At 43.2% G+C, this 24,700-nt stretch overlaps 1 protein-coding gene across 11 annotated transcripts in view; it reads left to right on the forward strand.

Moving 5' to 3' along the window:
• Positions 1-24,700, forward strand: part of ATXN1 (ataxin 1) — a 385,115-nt gene that overhangs the window by 134,311 nt on the left and 226,104 nt on the right. For all 11 annotated transcript variants that reach the window (XM_081294749.1, XM_081294754.1, XM_081294744.1 and 8 more), the window contains one exon: positions 10,691-10,815. The gene's annotated coding sequence lies outside the window, so the exon portion shown is untranslated. The remainder of the gene's footprint in view (positions 1-10,690; positions 10,816-24,700) is intronic.

Raw genomic sequence — 24,700 nt, forward strand, 5'->3', positions numbered from 1 at the left:
CACCACAGTGTGCGAGACAGACTGTGCCGTGGGGCTCAGATGCTCTTTGTTCCTCTGCCAGATCAGACACCTGCTGCCAGATCACAGTCTGCTCTGCAGACACGGAGGGAAGACCACTGTCCACCGGACTGCTGCGGGTGTGGCCTGTCACTGAACTTCAGCTTTGTACCAACCTTCTGAGGCGGGTGTCAGTGTCTCACTTGTTAGCTATTGAACTTGAGGATCACGCCAATAAATAATCCTCTTCTCAAAAAACATACTTATGTTGGATATCTGGATGTTCCATTTCCAAAGTAGCATATTGTTCTGAAATTGAGAGGGGAGAGAGAGAGAGAGAGAGAGAGAGAGAGAGAGAGAGAGATGGAATCTTTAAACAAAATCAAAACATTTAATTGGGAGGTTTTGGTAACAGCAAGTTGTGAAACTGATGTTAAAACCATGCCACACTGATAACCAGCTCGTATAGTGGGTGGCAAGCTCCTTGTCATGCATTAAACTTTTTTTTTCTTTTTAAATTTTTTGTTCTGGGGATTGAACCCAGGGTTGCTTAACCATTGAGCCACGTTCTCAGCCCTTATTATTTTTGATTTAGAGTTCGAGTCTCTCTGAGTTGCTTAGGCTGGCTTTGAACTCACATGCTCCTGTCTCGGCCTTCAGAGCTGCAGGAACCATCATTCTTCATGGTTAACTCAGCTTTTTTTATTTAACCCAGGACTGCTCTTGTCTGCTCTCAGCCCATTTAGAAAGTAGCATCTACTTGTCACCATCCCTGGCCAAAGAAAGAAGGGCCTGCGCTCCTAGTTAAAGCTAAACCCTTGCTGGGAACTTTCTAACCTTTCTCAACACTGCCTTTAGCAATTAGGAATAAGGTTCCCCTGAAGTCGTGAAGAGCACCCTGCGGCTTGTCGAGGACCCAGGGTGCTCTCAAACATGGGAGGCATTCTTTGAACATGTGAGGCAACATTTTCCTGGACGGGCCTCCCTGCCATAATTGTGACCAGAAAAAGGCGCGGTCTGCACACACGCTTGGCAGGGCTAAGGGTGAGCGTGTAAGTACATCTTAGGCCTTGGAGACACTTGCTGCTGACGAAGAAGTTCCCTTACAAAGCCCAGAGGAATTTCCCTCCTTCCCCTGGAGGTGTTGATAACCTCGAATTTGCGCACCTTTGCATCTAGTAGGAAGGCGCAGGAGTTCAGGCTGCCACTGAGCTGCTTCGGGCTGGCGTCCCAGAGTGGTGGCACTGCTATCTGGGTGCTGGGACTCAGTGGGATGGGCATGGGAGCAGGGAGCTGTCTGCCCTGCACCCTGCAGGTGAGTGCATTAGCCTCGGGCAGCCAATCAGGGGGCAGGCAGGCTTTCCTGGTGGCGGTAAGGGAAGGAAAGAGGCTAAGATGAATTTGTGGGTGGGTGGTCCAGCTCCTTCCAACAGCTCTTCTGCAAGATCCTACAATAAATGTCTGGCTTGTTTGTGCAGCGAGCCGGCCAGTGGACCACAGAGCCCTTGAAGATTCCTTCAAGGACCTGTCCTGCCCTTGCAGGGGGCTCCCCTTTGACAAACACCGCTGCAGTGTTGGATGCGACCTCCGCGAGGTGCTCTGGGTAGGAAGTGTGTTCTGACCTCATTTCCCACCGGAGTTTAAAGGGGGAGGGAGGGGGCCTAATTAGTCCCTCATTAAGCACTTAGAATGAAATACCACAATTCTCCTGAAAAGAGAGTCTAGTCGCTGCATAAAAAGCCAGACACATTTTTAACATCACATCAGAATACAAAGTCATTTTTAAATAAAAGATTTCTGTAGTTGTGGGAAATGACTGTATTTTAATCGGATCTTTACATATCAGCGTTACAAAGGGCTCCTTTAAAATGCAGTGATTTTAATAATTCTGCCTGTCTCGGAAGCTGCCTGGTAATCCGGAGCTTCACCTGAGGTTATTCTTCCCCGTCATATTTGCAGGCGGCCCCGCACCAGACACTAGATATCCACCTGGGGTGGCCTTTTAAAGCCACGCTTTTAATAGAAAATAAATGAAGGTCTTAAAGCCTTCTTCCTGTCCAAGAGGAAAGGCACGCTCCCTTCACACTGCCTGGCTGGGTTCCAGCTCACTAGCCTAAGAAGTGTGATTAAAACAAGGCCCTGCTTAATTAAAATAGTGTGAGAATGTAATCAGAGGTGACTTCACTGAAAGTCACTGAAAGATCTCAGGCAACTCAGCAGCCGCTGATGGCACCACTTGCCCGTTTTACTTCCTATCAACGTCCAGTTTGCCATCCACATCTGAAGTGCCGAGCATTTCACCTTCAGTAGAGCTGATGCCAGAGAAGAGACCAAAGGACCAAAGGTCAGCATGGCCCTGACTCCTGTGCAGTTCACAGTCCTGGTCTCTGCACGTGTTAGTTAGAGGGGGCAGAACAGCCCACGCCGGAGCAGCCTGCGCGTCAGCTAGGGCGCACAGCTAGGGCGCTGTGTCCGGTGGGTGCTCTGCGTTTTCGTTTTCGGTTCTGCTTCTCCCGGGCCCATTATTCGCCAGCTCTGCACTCAGGTCCGGCCAAGTCTCAAGGAACATGTGGAGGAGCGTGCAGATCTGGAGCTCACACCTGAAGCCAGGAGCAGAGGTCCAAGAACCTTAGACTCTGAGCTTGGTCTCGTGGAGAGGGGATAGCCTGTCCCACTGAGCCTGGACCTGGAAAGCCTAATTACAAAGGTTCTTAATTCTGCGGTTCTAAAATAAAAGCTGAGACTTTCTCTCATCTGTTTCAGCTCTCTGTTCTGTTTCTTGCTACTATTAAAGGAAACAAAGAAATCTCTCAGTTTTCCATAGTTCAGGGTGGCTTCAAAATCGTTCATGATTTCTTGTTCTAAGTGGGCAGTTTGGGCTCTTGGGACCTCCTATGTCCTAGGACATTCTTTGTCACCTATGATAGCCGCCTTAAGAATTGAATGACTGAGAACTAAAACCATGTGGAGCCTTCAGATTATTTACCCTCAGTCCAACCCAAGTCATTATGAATGTCACATCTGAAGGTGGTAAAATAACCCTGTCTTTGGAACTAATTCATTTGTTACATTTAGTGAAGACCAAAGCATGAACTCACCAGTAGGAGAGAGAGAGAGAGGTACAGAGTGTTTATTTCTTTATGGGAATACATGACTTTAGCCTATAAAATAAAAACCCCAGATGTAGCTCAAATAGGTCTTCTTGATTCTGAAATGATTGATCAGTTTTTAAAAATTATGGGGTTCACTGCCAATAGGAGTGTGGATGGATGAAGTCATTTTGGAAAGTGGTTTAGCACTGTTGTATAACCGTGAATATTCATATGCCCATTCCTAGCAGAACCCCAGGGAAACTTGTGCTTATGTGTATTTTTTTTTCTAATGGACACAGCATGTTTCTAACAGGGAAGGAAAAAAACCCTGGAAGCTGAAAATTTTTTGAAGTCCATCAATAGAGGGAAATATATATATTCACACTGTGAAACTGTGAAAAGAAAAACCGAGATGAGTTAAATTTAACAAAGTGTACTTGAGCAAGAAAAAGGTTCTAGAACTGGGCAGCGTTCCAGAACAAAGATGGTTTGGAATGCTCAGCTCCAACACAAATCCAGGTTACATTTATAGCCAGGGAAGAGGAAGCAGCCAACAGAAACCACCCGATTGGCTGCAGTGCACTGGCCTCCCGTGGAGTGGTCTGATCATTTGGTAGCCTACAACTGGCCAAAGCTCAACTGTTGTGATTGGCTGAGACTCAGTTGCTTGGTTACAAGAGACTGTACCTCTTAGATTAAATTATAATTTATTTACACATCAAATTAGGGTACAGTTCATTATGTACAGGGGCTGCTTTGGGGCAAACTTTGTCACTGCAGTACAGAGACAGATTTAGGACAAAATATCCCAAACACAATGGAATATTATATAGTAGTAAAAATGAACAAGCTATAGCTGCCTAAAATAACATTGTTCAATTTGAGGAACTATATTGTGTGTGTGTTTATGTGTGTGTGTGTGTGTGTAGGGGGAAACTAGTTACAAGAGACTACATATGATATGATAGAATTATTTCTAAAGTTTTAAATCAAGCAAAATGAACTAATATATTTTAAGAAACAGTAAATGCAAAATTCAGGATAGCAGTTACCTTGGGAGAGGAAGCAGGGGGATACTTTAGTAATGCATAGTTCTTAAAAAGGGTAATAGGCTTAAGGATATTAGTTTCAGTCTTATGCTTCATGGATTATATGTATGCTGCCCGCATTCTTTCACAGGTATCCAGTTTTGTATTGTGCAGGTCTTGTGAAAATGAGAGCATGGATTGGAATCCCCCCTTCATGCTCTAGTTCTCTACCTGTTATGTGTAGTGGTCCCCTATCCTAGTCCTTACTATCTGGCCATCACACAGTGAAATCCGTCAGAGAGCTGGGTGACTGCTTACAGATTGAGGCTGCCAAGTGACCTTGATAAACAGGATGGGAGATACAGTTCTTCCCACCCAAAGCCTAGAAAATCTTGGATGAAAGAAAATCTGTAAAACGAGGATTGGTGACCTCTTGGAAAACCTGTATTTATTGCCCCAACAGTGACTGATACTTCTGAATATCCTCCTGGGTTGGTTTATTATGAGAACCTCATTCTTTCTGCTTCTTGCTGTGTTTTTTTCAGTGACCTGTGTCCTTTGGAGCGAGGTAGGTGTTGGCATGTTTGTGATGACGTCATGGGTACGCAGCCAGGCAGATGGTCACAGGCTCAAGGGTTCCATCTTGAAAAAATCCAAGGCACCTGTGTGAAAACTCGGTGCACGTGCGAAGAAGTATTACAATAAAAGCGGAAAATGGAAGCAGGACTGGGGTCCTGCAGGGCCCTGGCCTTCTCCACTGCAATTAATTGTTCCTCTGTAACTCGGGTCAGTGTTGGCCGGAGGGCGAGCCTCAGGCCTGAGGGTGTGCATAGGAGCAGGTGGGGCGTGCTCGGGTCCACAGGCAGCGTCTTGCTCTAGCTCTTCCTTCAGTGAGTGTGTGGAATCCTTACCCAACCAAACCTTTGTCTTGAGAGCGCTCAGAGGGCCCTGCAGAACCGGGTATTTTCAGACAAATTCTCAGACAGGAAAATGTGCTGCCTGTCTGTTTTCTAAAATAGTTTCAACATCTTTTATGTAATGCTGATGCATCTAGAAGTGAAAATGCTAAGTTTCATTTCACTAAAAAACTGGAAAAATGGTTTTTTTTTTTACACTTGAACCTTTAGCTTTAAAATCGCAATTAGTGGCCTTTTTGCCACAGTCTCCCGACATCGATGTGCCCTGTTCACTGACAGATGGAAACGTATTGACTGAGAATGTAGCGTGGGCAAAGAGCTGTGCAGAATGATGGGGGGAAATGCAGAGACCTGGTCTAGAATGCGGAGCTAACATTCTAGAAAGGGACAGAGATTGTGGCACAGCCGAGAAAATACAGTGTGTGGAACCTGTCAGGAGGGAAGGGACTCCTGACCAGAATCCAAAAAAAAGAGTCACTCAAATAAGTGAGAAGGATGGAGGGCCCAGCATAAAGAATTGTGCCTTGTCTTACTAAAATGTCACCCGATTTTATGACACACATAAAGGCATCATGACGATGAAATCAAGTGAGTTCAAATAGAATTGTCTCATGCAGGACTGTTAGGGGATAACTTTGTCTCTTCTGCCTTCTTTAATTATGTTGCAAAGAAGCAATAGGTTTACATTCTGTGAAACTGTTTCATAGTTGTGATCAGGGAAGAGGATTATAATTTAGTTTAAAAGTAATCTAGTATTCTTTTGATTCTTTTGGTAAAATTAGAAGTTAGAAATTTAATATTTTTGTAACATTTTCTGGTATAATTCTGGTACCTCTGAAAAAGGAGTCGAGCCCCAATCAGAAACCTGACTTGCACTGAGTGTGGTGGTGCACGCCTGTAATCCCAGTGGCTCAGCAGGCTGATTCCAGAGGATCGCAAGTTCAAGGCGAGCCTTGGCAACTTAGCGAGGCTTTAAGCAACTGGGTGAGATCCTGTCTCTAAATAAAATATTAAAAAGGCCAGGGATGTGGCTCAGTGGTTAAGCACCCCTGGGTTTAATCCCTGGTACCAAACAAAAAAAACCAAAATACCTTGACTTGCTTTGGGTGTCATCATTTATCACAGACATCTCAAAGTATAATAATGATAGTACCTTATATATCAAATAGCACATGGTTTATAAAATCCTTTACTATACTCCATTTAAACTTGGTCAGTTTGTAAGCGAAAGAGTGATTCAGGGCAGCATTGTAACTTTGCCTCCTAGAATACACGATGATGACTCACTCACTTGTTCTCAACTACTGTATGTACTGGTAGCATTTGTAAACAATCCATTCTTACATTATTTGTTTTCCCCAAATACTATTGCCAACTGGTCTTGCCTGTTTTTCTTTTTTTCTCTTTGAGTAATCTATTTCACTAAATTTCAGCAATTCTAAATCAGAGTACTGTCTAACAGACCACAAATGAATGTGTTTGCTATCACTTCAAACATCTTATGGGATAATCATGAGACCCATTCTTAATATTTATTGATAAAGTCACATTATGCTGTCTAATAATTAAAAGAAATGTATGCATATGTCTCTTGTTTTTTTAGCAAAAGAAATAATTTACAGTAAATATTTGTAATTATTGCGGGCAAATGTTTACAGCTGTTGAATGGCAATCTTTATTATTTCTATCACTTTGATTTTATAGATGACTTTTGTGCAGAAATACTTCTTTTCTGTCAATGCCTTTGTCCCTTCCCACACATATTGCGCATTATGGACACAGTAATTTGTCCTTCGGCCGCAGTGAAGTAGACCATCCTTTATCCTTGGTTAGCTGAGTGCCTCTCTAGCCATTTTTATGGCTGTACAGAGATGCTAATGCTAATTAATGTTTTAGTGGAAAAAAGCTGGCAAATAAAACTGATAAATTTGAAGCATGAATTATAATTTCAGCATTATTGCCCTGGCTATAATAATAATGATTACACAGATAATGTTTATAAAGTGCTTTCAGCATGCTACACACTCTGCACTACATACTTTACTCATATAACTTATTTAATTCTCCTGTCTATGCTGTGAAGTAGGTATTAATATGCCCAATTTGCAGATGAATTTATAACCATGATGCTTCACAACAGTAAAGACTTTATTAACTCTATAAATATATAACTATACATTATCTTTATAACTATATATAGTTATACATATTACCTATACATAGTTATACATGCTATATATACATATATATATTTAAGTTGTCAAAAATATTGGCAAGTGAAATTTATTTTTGCATCATAAGGAAACATTTAGTGGTGAGACGGTGAGACATTTATAATTTTTTTTGTGGTACTGGGAATTGAACCCAGGACCTCACACATGCTAGGCGAGCACTGAGCTACATCTTCAATCAACCCTTTTTGTCTTATATTGAGACAGGGTCTTTCTAAGTTGCCCAGGCTGGCCTTGAACTTGAGATCCTCCCTCTGCCTCCTGGGTAGCTGGGATTACAAGCAGTGCAATTACAAGTGAGTACATGAGTGTGGGGATGTATATACACATCACATAGTGGTGTTTAGATCAGCAGTCGGACATATATGCAGAGAGTCCTGTAAAATTATATATAATGTACCCTGTCTATATTTAGACATATTTAGGTACACAAATGCCATTATGTCACAGTTGCCTACAGCCTTCAGTACGGTAACATGCTGTACTGGTTTGCAGCCTAGGAGCCATAGGCTAGACCCCAGAGCCCAGGTGTGTACCAGGCTAGACCACCCAGGTTTATGTAACTGTGCTCCATGGCGTTCACAGGATGGAATGTTCTCATGGTGGTGTCTCAGAACCTCTCCCTGTGGTTAAGTGGTACCTGACTCTGTAGATCATTTCTGTTTTTCACTCAACAAACACTGACTTAGTGACAATTTACATGCCAGGCTGCTGTGGGCACCTCTGGGGACACTGTGATGCAGGGCGCCTCCCTTGCGTTTAAGGCACTTCCCAGGTAGTGAGAGAGATGGAGCTGCTTAAAAGATGAGTACAGGAAACTGTGACAATTGCTGTAACAGTGACAGGTACAAAGTCTTGTAGAAACCTAGAGACGAGGCCTTGGCTTCCCAGAAGGCAACCCGGGCTCTTTCCCAGCTCTGAGAGTAGGGGAATGAGCGAGTGTGTGAATGAAGAGGAGTGTGGAGGGGATGGAGGAGACAGGATGTGGAGAGGGCATGAGGAGGGGGGATGGTTCAGGGATGTGTCCCTGCCTCTGCAGGAGGCCCAGCTGGCCAGGGTTGGATCACAAGGAGCCTCACCTGCCACTCAACGGAATGAGCAGGTCCTCTGTGCGCTGCAAGGTCCTCAGCACAGAATCCAGGGAACTCTGATGAAAGGATCCTGAATAGGGACACCCTTCCTTTCCCCCCGGCTTCTTCCTTCCCTCCTTCCTCTTTTCCTCTGTTAATTCGGGAGACTCTGTGGAGAGTCCGACCCTGCAAAGCCTCGCGTTGAGTGCTGCAGAGGGTGAGCGGGAGCATGGGCGGTGCTGATTCATGGGAAGAGGCGTCAATGGAGGAATCAGGTAGAAAATGAAGTTACAAAGGTGATGCCTAGCAAGGGAGAGTGACCCCAGATGCAGGAAGAAGGAGGGAGGTTGGGATGGGAGAAGAGGGCCCAGCTGAATGCGCACAGAGAAAAGAATACAGGGCAGTTGGTGACAGGAGGAAGTCACCTGAGAAGACCCTGAGGCCTGCAAGACCAAGGTGCTGATAAGCTGTAAGGAGACCAGCGGTAGGACGGGCTGGACTGTACAGGACGTGGGGGCCACCATACGAAGCCTGACTCAGGGGTGGTGCTTCAGGCAGAAGGTGCTAAGCAACCCTGTCTGTAAATAAAATATAAAATGTGCTGGGAATGTGGCTCAGTGGTTGAGCGCCCCTGAGTGCAGTCCTCTACACACAAATGCAAAAGGGGACTCATTATGGGACCTGTATTAGTCCAGTTTCAATTACTATCATGAAATATGTGAGGCTGAATTCTTTATGAGGAAAAAAGGCTTATTGAGCTCACAGTTTTGGAGTGTGAAAGTCCAGGCAGCATGGCCCTGGCCCTGGTGAGGGCCCACCTGGCTGTGCCACATCATGGCGGATGGCTCCAGGATGGAGCTCAGATGAGAGAGAGAGAGAGAGATCACATGGCCAGACAGGAAGCCAGAGAGAGGGAGGGGCTGGTCTTGCTTTTTTTTTTTTTTTTTTTTTTGGTTAATGACAGCCCTCTCTCAAGAACCAACTCAGGGTCCCAGGAGAATCTTGATCCCCTTTCAGGTCAGTGACCTCAGTGACCAAGGTCCCACTACCTCTTAATGGTGCCACACTGGGAGCCAAGCTTCTAACATGGGATCCCTTGTGGGACAAGGCGCATCCCAACCATTGCAGGACGCATAAATGATTCTGTTGATTCCTTGATAGTCTCCTGTGTTTCATGTTGTGATGAATCTAAGACCTGTGGTATGTTAACTTCGTAAATAGGTAAACATGTTGGGGTAGTTTTAAACTCAGGGATCTATTATGCTTAGAAATCCCTGCCTTTATTTTTATCTTTATTTAGGGTTTCACAGATGGCTTTTTATTTCATCACCTGTCTTCTTTCTAATGAAACTTAACCACTCAGATAAGACTTGGATTTTAGGATTTTATTTCATCTTTTGGCATCTAGATTTGGAATTGCTTGACATTTTTTTTTCATTTACTAAAATTACTTCTTTCACTGTCAATAGCAATCTAAACATATTGAGTTCAATTGAGCTTGGAAATTAAAACCAAAGGACAGTCACATCCAAAAAGAGTGATATTAGGACTTGGATGACATATCAACTTTGGGGGGGGGGGAATGCAGTGATATAGTATGATATTGAACTTTGTTATAATAAGGACAGAAATGTGGACAGTGAGATCAGTTGTGTAGGGATGGGATGGTGCTGAACTTGTGAGCGAGGGCTCTGTGCACCTCGCTGGCCTGCACACTGGCTTTGACCTCCATGAGCTGTCCCAGGCTTAGCTTTCCCGTTGACTGCAGAGGTAGGAGCATGACTAGCCCTTGCAGGGTGTAAGGCCCTTCGCATAGCACAGGAACACAGAGGTGTCTCATGAGGTTGGTGACCACCCTGGCTGTCACGGATGGTGGTCCTTACCAGGGTTATCAGCGGAGACACTGGGGATTCCAAAGTAAAAGGAAAAAAGTGAAAGGCCAGGTGGTGAACACGTGTTCCAAAATGGCCTCGCTTTGGGGCTAGAAAGAATCTGAGCATCAAATTCAGCCTGTTCCTGACACTGTACAAAGGACTAGGCACTCTTTATTTCTCTGAACTCTTGGAAGTGGGATGGGGAGGAGGCGGGAAACAGGATCATTTTGATGTTAGGGGATGGGGTAGGAAACAACCGTGGGCCAGAACTTTCTACCCTGGGGAAGGGGAATGGTTGTGCCTCTGCTTGCAGTTGTTTTATTTTATTGGACCCGTGTGCACGTGTTGAGTGTGTGTGTGTGTGTGTGTGTGTGATGGGGCGATCACACAGCGTGGTGTTGCTCTTTTCTGTGACTTTGGCTAATGCTGACTGTGGCCACAGGAGCTTCTAACTCAACCAGAATGTTGTGTGTGATTCCAGGTCCAGGCCTCTTACCTCGAGTCTCTACTGCCACCTTTTCTACTCAAGCAAAATCTGTGTGAAGAGATCTGCTGGGAGGAGCCGGGGCGCATGGTCCTGCATTGTGATGAAAGCACCTAGTGCAGGTAAGCACCCTGTGTCATCAGCCTGAGCCATGGGTCTCCAGAGAGCCGTGGGTGTGGCAGTGTCGCCACACACAACAGAAAGACTTCTGCTCGTCTACGTTCTCTCCCTCTGTTGATTCTTTGATAAAAGAGACTTAGCAAAATAGAAGGGTTACTTTCTTAGTGGGAAAGAAAACAATTTCTACATATTTTTGAGATGGCTGATCAGGCTAGATGGCAAGATACTGGTAAGAAAGGGATGATTCTGAAGGCAGCGTTCATAAATTCAGCCCGAGAGGCACCATCAGATGATGGGAGGGAATAGTGCATTGTGGACCGTCAACTAACCTTTTGTTCCTGTTAACAACCAACATCTTTTCATAGCAATATGTTTTGTGATTCTATAAAATATTTTATAGTATTTCAAAATAGAAAATATTTTAAAGTATTATAATTGTGTCATATATATCGAACAAATAAAATTCATCTAGTTGCTCCCTTCTAGTTGAATATAAAGATACATATGCATATATATATACAGGTACATATGTATTTTTGTTTGCTTTTAGACTACCAAAAATGCTCTCATGGCTCTGTATTAGTTCCTGTTATTAATGACTTCCTTAGGGTAATTGCCGATCAGTAAACTGCTGAATTGAAGAGTTTTCAGGTTTTAAGACTTCTGATACTTGTTGCCAAATTACTTTCCAATAAAATCGCACCGTTTCTATTTCCAGAGGAAATGGATGAGAATATCTGTATTCACAGAATTTTCCAATGCTGCGAATTCCAAAAATGAAAACAGTTTGCCAGTCATGAGGAGTGGTATGCTTGTGTGTCCGTGTGTGTGTGTGTGTGTGTGTGTGTGTGCATGTGTGTAGATGTACACGTTTGTGTAGGAGGGCATTTATATGTAAATTGTACTGTTTTAAGGAACCTTTCCCTTGTAGACAGTAGCATCCTTGAAACTTACCAGATTTTGACATTCGAGAAATAATACTAAATCAAGAAGGAGTGGAAGAACCCCAGGGAATTTTAAGTTCTTTTTTTGGCCAAGTATTTTTAGACAATTGTGAAATCACTGGATAGCAATAATTTTCTGGTGGAATATAAAGTTTTTTCAGTTCTTAAAAGGAATCAAAAGATATTTACTGAAAAGCCTTCATAAATATGTATCCAAGGTTATAGTGCTCATTGGTTAAAAAATACATGTATGTACGTGCATGCGGTCAAGTGTAACTATGGCAGCCCTTGAGGACACAGAGGCTGGAGATCCCAGTAGGTCTCGGGCTGTAGGTCCAGACTGCATGCTCTCAAATTCTAGCTCTGCTTTTCTTCTCAATGTGTGATATTAGGCAAGTCTACATTTGCAAAATTTAGAGAAGAATAGTTCCCATCTCATGGGGTGTTGTTTCAAGTAAATACACGTGGCATGTTTAAAAATCATTAAAAATCTTAAATCAAAAGAACATTAATGATATGAGTCAGTGATCAAGATGGTCATCACCAAATGCAAAAATATGACACTAACTGAAGTATAATCCTGGGTTTGTAAAGTTATCCTTCCCTTCTTCCTCCTCCTTTTAACCCTCTTTGGGCATCCAGGAAAATGTTTAATGTACTTGTGAGTGAAGGAGATTACCATCAGTAGAGCAATCCCAGTCCTGGAGAAACTGCCTGATCAGAGTGCTCCAGGTTTGGTCAGGGTGTCTGAAATCACTCGTTTCCCTGTCCCCTGGCCAGGGACTCCCTAGGATCAGCTCACGTGAGAGCAGTACCTCCCTTCCTGAGGGCTATCTCATCCCTGTGGTTCAGCAAGTGCCCGGGGACAGGTGGCTCTTAGCGAGAGCCTAGTCTTCCGGCACCATATGTGACCTACCCTACGCGGCTCATCCTTTCCTTCATTACTAAGTAAGCTCCATGTCACTGATAAATGACAGAGAAGGTAGATTCCAAGACCTCCAGCTCTCGGGCAATGGAGGCTTTATGTTTTTTGAAACACACAAAAAGAAAACTGAGGTGTTCTGAGTCCCTTAACCCCTTAGCTGAATCTTACGTGAGAAGGTGGAAGGAAAAAGGGCCAAAGAATTACATGACACTAAGGGGGGACGAATATGGGGTGGCTTGAATGGCCTCAGCCACTGCCTTTCACTCATTCCGCTGCAACTAGATGTAGATGCTGCCTTGATTTGGGCCTCATTGTATTTCTAACTTGAAAATCTCTGTATTTCTCAGTTAAAGAGGATCATCTGAATCCTGAACCGAGACATTTTAGCTTAAGGATTCCTCTTTAAAGGTTCAGAAATTGTTCTCCTTTAAGTGATTATGAGGATGAATAAGAGAATAAATTTGCATTTATGCACACATGTGTATTAATTCGACACAATTAATAAGTTACACAGGAAACAAGAAGACAACAAATTGGTCAGCAAATATAGGTCAGGAAAAGAGTTCCCTGTGTTCTGCCAGACACGGATGAGGCACCTCGCGAGTGTAGGTAGGAAGGCGGTGTGCTGCCTGGGGAGCATGGATTCGCACGGCCATATGGAGCATGTGGTATTTGGATAGCACTTAGCTTCCTCTTCAACTACAGAATCAATAGAGACTCAAACAGAGAGGGAGAAACGATTCTCTAGCTGGGGGTTGCTGGCTGCTGTGCAGAAACACAGACGCATTGATTCTCAAAGCCTCACCAGAATCAGTTTCTCTAGGGAGGCTGGGTGGGCAATATCTCACTCTTTCCCACCGTGCCGCAGCATAGGATCTGGGGTCCAGCAGCCTTGGGCATGTTGTGTGAACCATGGTTTCAGCCATGAGAAGAGCCCCTGCAAGACCAAGGCCAGGAGAAATCATTACTGAGAACTGAATTCCATGGGGTTCCTGGGGACTTTTGGGTGCCCTGGGGTGTTGCTGAGAGAGGGTTAAAGCATAACTGCGGGTTGTGAGAAATGGAGAGAGCATCCTTACATCTTGATCTCACTCAGGCATTCTTCACTCATTTCTTCATGTGGCAGATTCTTCTGTAGGGGCCACTGTGTCTGCTGCAGAGCTAGGCAGCGAGATTCAGAGGGGAGTAAGGGAGATACACGGTCTGCCTAGTGGCTTTAGAAACCATCAGACCTATCAAACCTACTTTGGGTGAACAAGGCAGCTGAGCTTCTCCGTTTTCCCATTCTGAGAGGAAACGTGGGGTTCATCTAAAATGAGACACTGGAGAAACCCATGGAGAAAGACCTGTGGATGTGGAAGGCATGGAGCAGAAGACACAGAGAAGGGTCAGGGCCTGGCAGCGAGGTTGTGACTGGTGACAGCAGCGCCATATTGGGAAGTGAAGAAGGCAGGGAGAGGAACCACTGGGAAACGCCCCTTGAGTATACAACTGTGGGGCCAGTAAATGCTGCCCAGCCATGGATCCCTCAGTGTAGGCCACCTAAATAGCACATCGCATTGACAAGGCATATCTCTAAGAACACGGGACGTGGACCTGTTTGATTTTCCATGACTATGTAAACATGCCAGAAGAGCAGATGTCACCTGCCTTGTATCATAGTATATGGTAATAAAGTAGTCACCCGGGAGCATATGTTCCAAGGTGGACACCTAAAAATGCGATTAGTTCTGAATATATACTATATTCTTTCTATACATGTATGCCTATGGTAAAATTTAATTTAGAAATTAGGCACCTTAAAAGATTAAGAGCAATAACAATAAAATTTATAACAATATATTATAATAAAACATGTGCTTTGGTATTATTACTGAATAAAATAAGGATCTGAATACAAACACTGTGATGCTATGAAAATGGGTCTGGTAATCAAGATGACTACTAAGTGACTAATGGGCAGGTAGCATATACAATGTGGATACACGAGATGAAGGTATAACTCATGTCTTGGATGAGAAAGAGTGAGATGGCAAGTGATTTCATCATACTCTTCAGAGCTTAAGAATTGTTTAGTTCTGGAATTTCTAAGCTTATAAATTGTTTAAGCATTTAAAGTTATAAATTTAAAACTTATGGGTTATTTCTAGAATTTTCCATTTAATATTTTCAAACTTCATTTAACTGTGGTAGCTGAAACCACAGGAAGCAAAATTGCAGATAATGGGGGACTGCTGTGCTTTCTTTAACTATCTCCCAAATAAATTGAGGTGACAGTTTGGCCAGAATGCATTTACATTGTTTTCTTATGATATCTCTTTTCTTACTTTATCCACTATCATTTACCTTAGAGTAAGATTAATTACTTAATTAGTTCTACCATTTGTACCCAAGGATAATTAATTTTAATCAACTTTAAAGAGATTCAGGGTTCCAGATGGAGATGTTCTCTGTAGTGTCTACATCATGGTTCCTTTAGAAATTGGTACCTTTCCTCTCAGCATTGCTTGTGGGATTGGGGTTCTTCCCTTCATCCCTCCATCCCTGGGTGCTTGTAGTGGTCTCTGAGCCCATTAAGTTCCAAGTTTTCAGTTCTACAAATATCTCAATGTAATTAACACAGGTGCATTGAAATTAGTTGAAAATCATAATCTAGAGTTTTTTAAAATATAATTTATTATCATTAATGATGTTTAACAAATATGATCACTAACCAGTCACCTATTACTTTTATCAAAAGACTAGAAATCTACACAAATATTTATTTCAAAGTTACTCTAAGTGGTCTGTCTGCCTCTCAGTTTAAGTGTTTTAGGTGTTCCTAAATGGGACAAAGGGGACATAATGAGTTAATAACAGTATCTGCTCGGAGGCTTCTCTTCCCTGCTTTGTGTTCTGCATGGCTTTGGTTTGGGTTTCCTATCCTTGATGGGCCCTTTTTCTCTGTTCTCTTGTCAATTGCTCTCTTCTGGGGCTAAAACATCTACCATAGGAAAACCAGATTTTTTCCTTTCTTTGACAAGCCCTGTTTAATTGTGAATCCCAGTTCTGTACCCACCTGCTGCCCAACATGCACGCACGCGCGCGCGCGCACACACACACACACACACACACACAGTGCATTCTGGAACATAGGGCGGCCTTTACCCATTGAGGGATTTGGAGTGCGCTTTTCTTTCAAGATGGTTAAGAAAAACATCTTGAGATCCTTTAAACACTTAAAAGAGATTTCCCCTAAATCTATTTTTCAGCATAACTATGTTCTTTCCTTTTCCTCTACAATTTCTTCAATCTAGAGGTAGCGTCCATCCTCAGGTAACTTGGGGGAAGGCATTTAAGACACTTAATGATATTTTCTATCGTGAAAGGAAAATTATGGGGCCCAAGACTGAAGACTGTCTAGGGTTTTAGATGTAGGCATACCTCTTCTAAACTATCTCGGAGTACATTCATGTTTCTAAAATAATACACCGGCCTTCGTTATGAGGTATTTTATTCTTTAAAAGTTTGATAAGTAATATGATCTATGGTGTCAGTGTGGAAAATTCACATGGTTGTAGTAACCTTCATGAGATAAAGTAGAATGTTTTGTTATCTGATTGAGTAAAACACATTAGGGAATGATCATATCAAAGCCTAACATTTTGTCTTTCCATATTGGAACCCTTGGGCGGAACCCCATGGACACCTCCTGCCTCAGTATTCAATTGTGCTTTCACCCTTGGCACACAGCACTGCTCAGAGTGTGAACAGGATGGAAGGAAGGTGAGACGTAACTCTGATACCTCCATCAAGATGACAGTGTTCTTTTCAAATCACTCTTTTTTTCCCTTAACATTCACAAAATGAAGTGAGACATTTAAATACATTTTCCAAGTTCTGGGATCTTTGCTATTATAGTATTGAGCGGTGGACATGGAGATCCTGTAGCCCATTTTCTCCCTAACTCAAGACCCATCACCCCAATAGCATGGGTTTCATTTAGTCCGTGTTCAAAGAGGGAACCATTCATTGATTATTGAAACAACCATTGTGTTGTCAGATTTGGATCTAATACACAGAATATCTTGGGAGGCTCCCCCCCCCCATTTCTTTTTGAATTAGCAAGAAAACATATTATCTGCCTAGCAGTGTTGAGGAGGATCCTCAATGAGAAGCACATCATTGATTCTGATTTAGATTTTCACTGGAGGTTTTTGTCCAATTTGGGAAGATAATTTCTATGACCTGGCAGTTATAATCTGTCCCCTTTGTTTCTTCCTCATGGATAGCTCTTCCTTCTGGATCCCTCATTTTTCTTTTCTTTAAAATGGGGGGCAGGCAGTCCACCATGGGAATTAGGAATCCTTAGAACATGGCCTGGCCTGGCATGTGGTTAATGCTCTGTAAACACTGGCTGCTGTTATTTCTACTGTGCCCTTTTTTCCTTCCACTCCTTCATATGTGTGTGTGTGTGTGTGTGTGTGTGTGTGTGTGTGTGTGTTAATTCTCTTATGTATCCAAAGCAAATAAATACAACCAAATGAGAAACGCAGTGCTTGGTATCCCGTGCCTTACAAGCTGGACTGCATTTGACCTCTCTGGCAGAGACATTATCCTCTGAGTGTGTCTGCAGAGAAGCCCAAGTTCAAATGGAATGTCCTTGGACTTGAGGACCAGGAGGGCTTTGAATGAGGGGCTCCGTGACACTGTGCCTCCAAGTTCCCCATCTGGAACAGGAGCAGGCTGCTCTCCAAGGCTTCTGCCTCTTCTAAAAATTGCCATCTCCCATCCTTGATGTTGGAAGGCTTGGAAGCCCCAGCAGAGAAGAATCTGTGACGAGCCACAATCTCTGTTTCTGTTTTCCCTGTGCGTTGAGGTGCATGGGCACTTAGTGGCATTTTGGTTTGTGTTCTCCTTCGTGCTCAGGTGGAACTAATGACCTGCTCTCCCAGTGATGATGATTTTATTTTTTAAAAAAATCATAAAACAAAACAAAAGACTTCTTTCAGGGACGAAGGCAACCCCCTTCCAGATGCTGAACCCCTTAAACTAGTCTCCGGGTGGTGGGGAGGGATCATCTTTCCACTTGGCACCGAGACACAGCCATCTCTGGAGTGAAATCTGGCAGCTGTGTAATAGTCAAGCTGCAGCACTTATATGACAGTTTGGGGAAAAGGAGTGAGACAGAAATAGCAGATTTCAAAATAATCCAATTAAAACAGCAGGCAGAGTGGAGTTGGGCAACAAGAAGGGAAGACGATCCGCCCCGGAGTCTGACTCGCTCCCCTGTTCAGACACTGCAGACTTGAGCCCGCGAGCTCCGGTCCATGCTGCTGCTTGGAGAGAGTGACCCTTGTCCAGCATCTCCTGCACACCCCCCCCCCCGAAGAGGGTACTTGCCCGATGTCCCATTCAGCGATCATCTCATGATCTTCTCCCTCTCTCTCCTTCCCCGTGTTCTAGATTATCAGCCTGGTTGGTGCGTCAGTGGATCGGTTGTTTTAAAGTCACCCCTTCCTATTGTACCGAACAATATCCTAGCTAAGTATTTTTGACATCAGAATGCACTAAAATGAAAGGCGTGTGGAAAAACACCTTTTGACAGACTCTGCAAGGAGGAGCTGACAGACCAAAGAGGGAAACCCTTCTGTTGAGTTCAGGAATCCTGGTAATCATAGTGTTAGGGAAGGAAGATTGAAGAACACATCTCAGAGCTGGGGGGTGTAACTCAGTGGTGCTTGCCTAACTTGTGCAAGGGCCTGGACACTCCATCTTTAGCATAGAAAAAGAAAAAAAAAAAAAAAGAGAGAGAGAAAACAGAAATGTACCTTGCAGATAACTACAGTTGAATAAATCAAGGGTTTTTAGCTATTCTGTAATGGGTGCAACCATTGTGATAAACATTAGAATAAGTACATATGGAAGTTGTATTGAATAACAAAAAAGAATCAAAGAACCAAGCCACTGGTGCAATGACAATAGAAAAAAAGCAAGGGGAAGATTTATGAACATGGTTACAAATGATCAGATCATCCCAGAACAGGACAAAAGATCTCTCAAAGGGAGATTCCTGGGAATAAAAGCAGCAGATGATAAAACAGCATGAGCATTTTTAGTTTCACCAGAAAAGAGAACTTTAGAAAGAAATTTAGGGATTAAAGAGTTGGTTTCATTTAGAAGCACATAAAATCTTTAGGTAACAAGCAGAGTTCATATAGGCTAACTATTATAAAATGGACCCCAAAACGAATTCAAGAAAAATTAAACTTATGGAGTAAAATAAAAGAGAGAGAGAGAGAGAGAGAGAGAGAGAGAGAGAGAGAGAGAGAGAGAGAGAGAGAGATTGATTTGGTATCAGAAGTTCTTGCTTTGAGTTTCAGATCTGCAATTTTAGATTAGCAGTGTGACCTTAGAGAAATCATTTAAAATCTGAGTTTTTCTTCTCCTGATCTATAAAATAGCAATAATTATATATGTATCTCACAGGGACGTTTCAACAATCAAGCGAGATAATGCATTTTGTGTAGCTTCCATTTGTCATAGCATGAAGTAAGCTTTTAGGGACGGTGATCACCTATCAGAATAACTTAAGTGACAGTTCACGTAGTGGAAAAAAATCTATTGTGTAGAAATTTTGAAAATACAATGAGTTATTTTCTTTTTCTGCTCCTCATTTTTCTGGCCCAGAAGTTCCTCTATGTTATACAATTTTTTCTGAAAATTTTCTGGCGAGCTCTGTAACAGAGCCGTGCCCTCTTGGTGGAGCACTAACTACATAATTTTATAGTAAATATTGTTTGTGAGTAAATCTTCAATGACAGATTAAAGAAACGGAATGCTGTCTTGCTTCATCTCATAGCCCTCATTTAGGGAGATCTGGGCAGAGAGGGGCTCCCTGGAGGCTGGAACAAGAGGATGCTGAAGGATGGAGACTTGGAGGGGGGGGAGGGGAAGCCTCTACCAAGTATGGGCTGGTGCCCCCAAGTTCCCTTTATGCATTCGCCCATCTGTCTCATTAGCTTCTGTCTCTTAATCACAGAATCCATAAAGTGTCTCCTCATCTTTTTTTTTTTTTGCTTTTTTATCTTCTTAATCTCCTAGAAAAGTTAACGAAAGGAAATCAACTGGATTATGTGCAATTTGTGTGTGCTCGCTGCATGCCAGGGATGGGAGGGGCAGTATTTATAAAAGGAGGCTAACCCACAGAGGAATCTGTATGCATCTGAGCATATTTGTGAGTGCATTCATGTGAGTGTGTGTGCATGGGAGTGGGCGCCCACAGACACAACACATATGTGCATGTGTTGTGTACTCTCAAACATGGAAAAGGCACGTTGACATTAATTAGAAAGGGTGATATAAAACAGTGAGAGGAAAATTCCTTTTGGCATTTGCCATGATAATTAAAGTGTGTGATGTAAAGTGTGTGCACAGGAGAGGGTTTGCTTGTTCATGGTTTGGAACAATAGTAGGAGTTAAATATTAACAGGTTGAAGTGTCAATAAGTGTCTGAATACAGATTCTCTATTGTGTGAAGTTCTTGAGAGGAGACAGTCTGTTTTCGCTGTCTCTGCTTGCTTTGGACCAAGAAGGTTGCAGAGTGTAATTTGTGTTACAAAGTGGGCCCCCATTGTCTGTTTCTTACTCCTGAGGTCTTCAGCAGGGCTGAACTATCACTATAGAAAAGAACAGCTTTGTTTGGAAAATACAGTAGGAACAGTACAAGAAAATTGAATTAAGTCAAGAAATGGAGAGAGCCATCTTTGATTGATGAGGCTTCTTATTTCCTCTTCATTATTCCCTGTGAAGAAATAAAACATATGAAATTGGATTTAAAAACTGGGTTAAGACAAGTGGCTTCTCAGAGTCTTTTTAATCTTAGCTGTTTCCAATTTTCTTAGAGAAGCACATAGTCACAACATAAAGGGTCTGTGTTTGTGACAGTAAATCTTCCTAGAACGTGTGCCCTTCAGGTTTGATTGTAGGAGTGAGTTTATAAGACACAGGGGCTGCCTGTGCCTGGATAGTATTTGTCTCTAAATATTTTATTGATTTTATTAATGAATTTTTGTTTCTAGGAGTTTTGTATGCCCACTTATTTTGTACAGTTAGGAGGGGCATGGACTACTGTTTGGTCATAAGAAAGTCTTTCTTACCTTACCATCCTACCCCCTTTTCTCCAAAGTACTATCTGAATACCTGGCACAGAGGGAGACTTGTACACAATCCAGGAACATCCACAGACTAGGGTGCTCCCACCTGAGAGGAGGCATTGCTTTATCAGTTGTTATAATTCTAGCACACGTAAGACGAGGTCCTAAAGGTAATTTCTTTATTGAATAAATAGGGGAGTGACTCCAGCTCCCACTGTGTGCCTGTTGTTTTCTTGGATGTGAGGAACAACAAACAGGAAAAAGAAGACAAACCAGATGTGGTGGTATGCACCTGTAATCCCAGCAACTGGGAGGCTGAGGCAGGAGGATCACCAACGAGTTCAAAGCCAGCCTCAGAAGATTAGTGAGGCACTTAGCAACTCATCAAGACCCTGCCTCTAAATAAATAATAATAATTTTTAAAAAGGTTCAGTGGTTCAGCATCCCTGGGTTCAATCCCTGGTTAAAAAAAAAAAAAAGAAATAAAGAAAAATAAGATGGGGTTACATCTCTTCTCCTCAGAAGTGGCATAAAATCTAGCTAAGGCTTAGAACAACTAGTAATGAAATAAATATTGCATGATACCCCAAAGAATAAAGTAAATATCCATAAAATCCATACTGCTGTAAATTTAAAAATCAAGTAAATGATTAAATAGGAGAAAGGGGACAACTCTTTCTTACAGAAAAAAATCCAATTAATGGAACTGGAAATGCATCACCAGACCCTACAGTAGTAATTGCCACAGGGAAGTAAGTTCTCCTGGTCGAGGAATTCTGGGGGCACAAGTGGATTCAGTGGGTGAGAACTTCAGGGCAAAAGTTTAGCAGAAATGGGATATTTGCAGAGCTTTGAAGCATCTCTGCCCAAATCATGTAGTAGCTACACAGAGGAAAACCGTGACCCTGCAGAAGAGAGTCCCGGCTGACCCCAGCTTCACTGATGAACCAGGTTAAGTTCACATCACCAGGGACATGCACTGACATTGCCTGTCCCCTTAACACCAAGGGCATCTCATAATGCAGACTCTCACTCTAACCAAGAGAAAATACCAGACCATCCCGCCTGGGAGGACATTTCAGAAAATAACCAACCATTCTTCTTCAAGAGTGCCAACATCTTGAAAGACCAGAAAGGACTGGAGAGGGTCCCCTATGGAAAAGAAACATGACGACAGATTCCCCGTGACATTCTCCATGGTTGGCCCCCGCAACAGGAAACAAAACCGTGTTGAGTGGAGACCCTGGGGAAATCCTAATAGATTCTGCAGTTCAGTTAGCAATCTTGACCAGGGCTAATTTTCTCATTTTGCTCTTTGTCCGAGGGTGAAGTCGGATGCTCACAAAGATGAGTCTGGGGGAAGGGGAGAAGGGGGAGCTATTATTTGGCAGTTCAGTGTAAATCTAAGTTATCTTTAAAAACATCCAGGATATAACAACCAATGCACAAGAGGCAGTTGTGACAGTATATGACTGAGAGTTTGTGGTGCGTGGCCAACTTTAGGAGCAGGGGGCAAAGGGGGTATTGAGAGGTAATCAGGGCAAGGTTCCTACAGAAGCAAACCCTGACGGGCCCTGAGAGGAGGTGGAGCCAACTGAGGGGTCACTCCATGTGCAGTAACCAAGGCAAGAGGAAGGGCGGATGACCTGCGTGGGACATACTGCAGGGCCCAGTGGGCTGAGGCAAGTGTTTCACTGAGGGTCAGCAGGAAAGCAGGTTGGACTATTCCAGAGAAGGCAGGGCTGAAGGATCACTAGGACCCAGCAGAGGAATCTGAGCGGGTGACACTGTGCTACAGATTTTCATTCAGCGAAGGACCCAGTGAGATGGTGTATACAGATGCTCCTGGACTTAGGGTACCACTACATCCCAACAAGGCCATCATTAAGTTGAAGATACTGAAAGCCACAACTAACCTATAGGCCATCCTGTCTCAGCAGCACAGAACGCAGCAGTCACAGGCTCCCCGTGGACATGGCACAGCTGCCTGGGGCCTGCCACTGGCCGCTGGAGCTGGGAGAGAGTTGGGGTGGATGAATTGGGAGTTAGTGATCACTAGAGCCCATTTCCTTGGGGAGGGAGGCAGGAAAGAAAGAGGAGAGGACACATTCCAAAGCATTTAAAGCAGTAGAATCATAGATTGGAGTGATGGATGGATTTGGAAGATGAAGAGGGAGGAGTAGAAGATAATTTCTGGGTCATGCTTATGAGACTGGTGACATTGGTGTCTGCAATGGAAATAATTTCTTCTGCTGATATTTTAAGTGCCTACATGGAAGAATAATGTATTACAGGGGATTATGGAGAATTAAAAAGCGGGTACACGCAGTGTCTGCCACGTTACAGTGTGGATCGGGAAGCCCGTGGATTGGGCTGGACTGAATGGATAGATGGGTGGTCAGGTGAAGCCCAGCCACAGGCTCCTGCCCTCCACATTAAAAGAAGTAGGGCATTTCTTGGCTCGATTCCCAGCAGCAGCCTGGAAGTGTTAGATTATCTTTCAAGTTGATGCTTCGGTTCTCTTGATGAAGGTGTCAAGCCAACCCGGACTCTGCTCATACACACAGAGAGCAAAAACAAAGATAAAAAACCCATGAAATCACCATTCTGCATTGGGAAAACCCACACATCCTCCTTTACCTTTGCCTAGATGCCATCCCAGGGTCCTACCAAACAGGAAGTTCAAGTGCCATAGAGAATGGCGTAGAAGAAGAAATACAAGAAACAGTCCATGTGCTTAAGCACTGAGCTCTTGATCGTCAGGCGCCAGGTCTTCTCCTCTTGTTTTACGTAATATTTCCTGTCCAGCAAACCCCTCAATCATGCTCTTCCAGGTCGGTTGGGCTGGTTATTCTCCTGTTCTCTTGGGCTTGTCCTTACCTCGGTTCTATTTAGGAAAGGTTTCTATAGATTTTATTCCCTTGTTTTCATCAGTTATTTTACAAATTTCCAGGTAGAGCTCAAATCTAACAATATTTTCTTGAATCTCTGAAACAGGTTGGAAACCTCCCCTTCAGCTGTTGTACCCTGTTGTGCCATCAGTTGTCGTTACCCTTGGGACAAATGGGTTAGCAGCCCAGCTCTCCAGGCAGGGCCAGGACTGTGGGTGTGTTTGTCTTAGAAGACTTAGAGGCACCATTTGGAGAGGTGACAGTAATCAGAGTCAGGTTTGGAAAGTCTTTGAAGATCTCCATCCCTCTCTCGGCCAACATTAAAACTATGGTTTCTTGACAAGGGGGTTCTTATACCTTCTTTGGTATCCATCAGTCATTAACCTAAATAAGCATTTTATGGACAGTAGACAACTGGATATAAAGTTAACCTCTTCTCTGGTTAAATGTTCTAATTATCAGGAAGTTGCCTGATAATCATTAAATATGAAGTTGTAGAAGTTCAGATTCTGCCCAGGAGTGGAGCATTGACCATAACCTTGGCTACATGGGAACCTAAACTTCAAATACCTTTTGAATGATGAGAAGTTTCCACGAACCATGAATTGGCCGTGGTGTATTTAAAAACGTGGGTTACACAGCATTGTGCAGTACAATGTGAATTGATGTTTTGTGTGGACGGTAAAAAGGAAGGAATCGAGTCTTTTGTGGAGTGGACATTGGCAGCAAACCCCACAGAATGGCCCCGAGGCTTCCTTGATGGGCTCCCGTGGAAGAACCTGCATCAACACAGGCAGGATAAAAACTCTTTTATGTACTTTTTTAGAACTAATGTATTGACTTTGGAATTTTTTTTTTTCATAGGGAACATTTTTCAAAATTGTAATGGGAGTCTGTGGTCCTGTGTAAAAGTTCTCTATAAAAATACTTTCTTCTTCCCACAGACCCATACTTACCCACCACTTTCCCTCCTGATTCAGAGCACCCGGCGA

This window comes from Spermophilus citellus (genome assembly GCF_964194105.1).
Source record: "Spermophilus citellus genome assembly, chromosome: 5".
Classification (NCBI taxonomy): domain Eukaryota; kingdom Metazoa; phylum Chordata; class Mammalia; order Rodentia; family Sciuridae; genus Spermophilus; species Spermophilus citellus.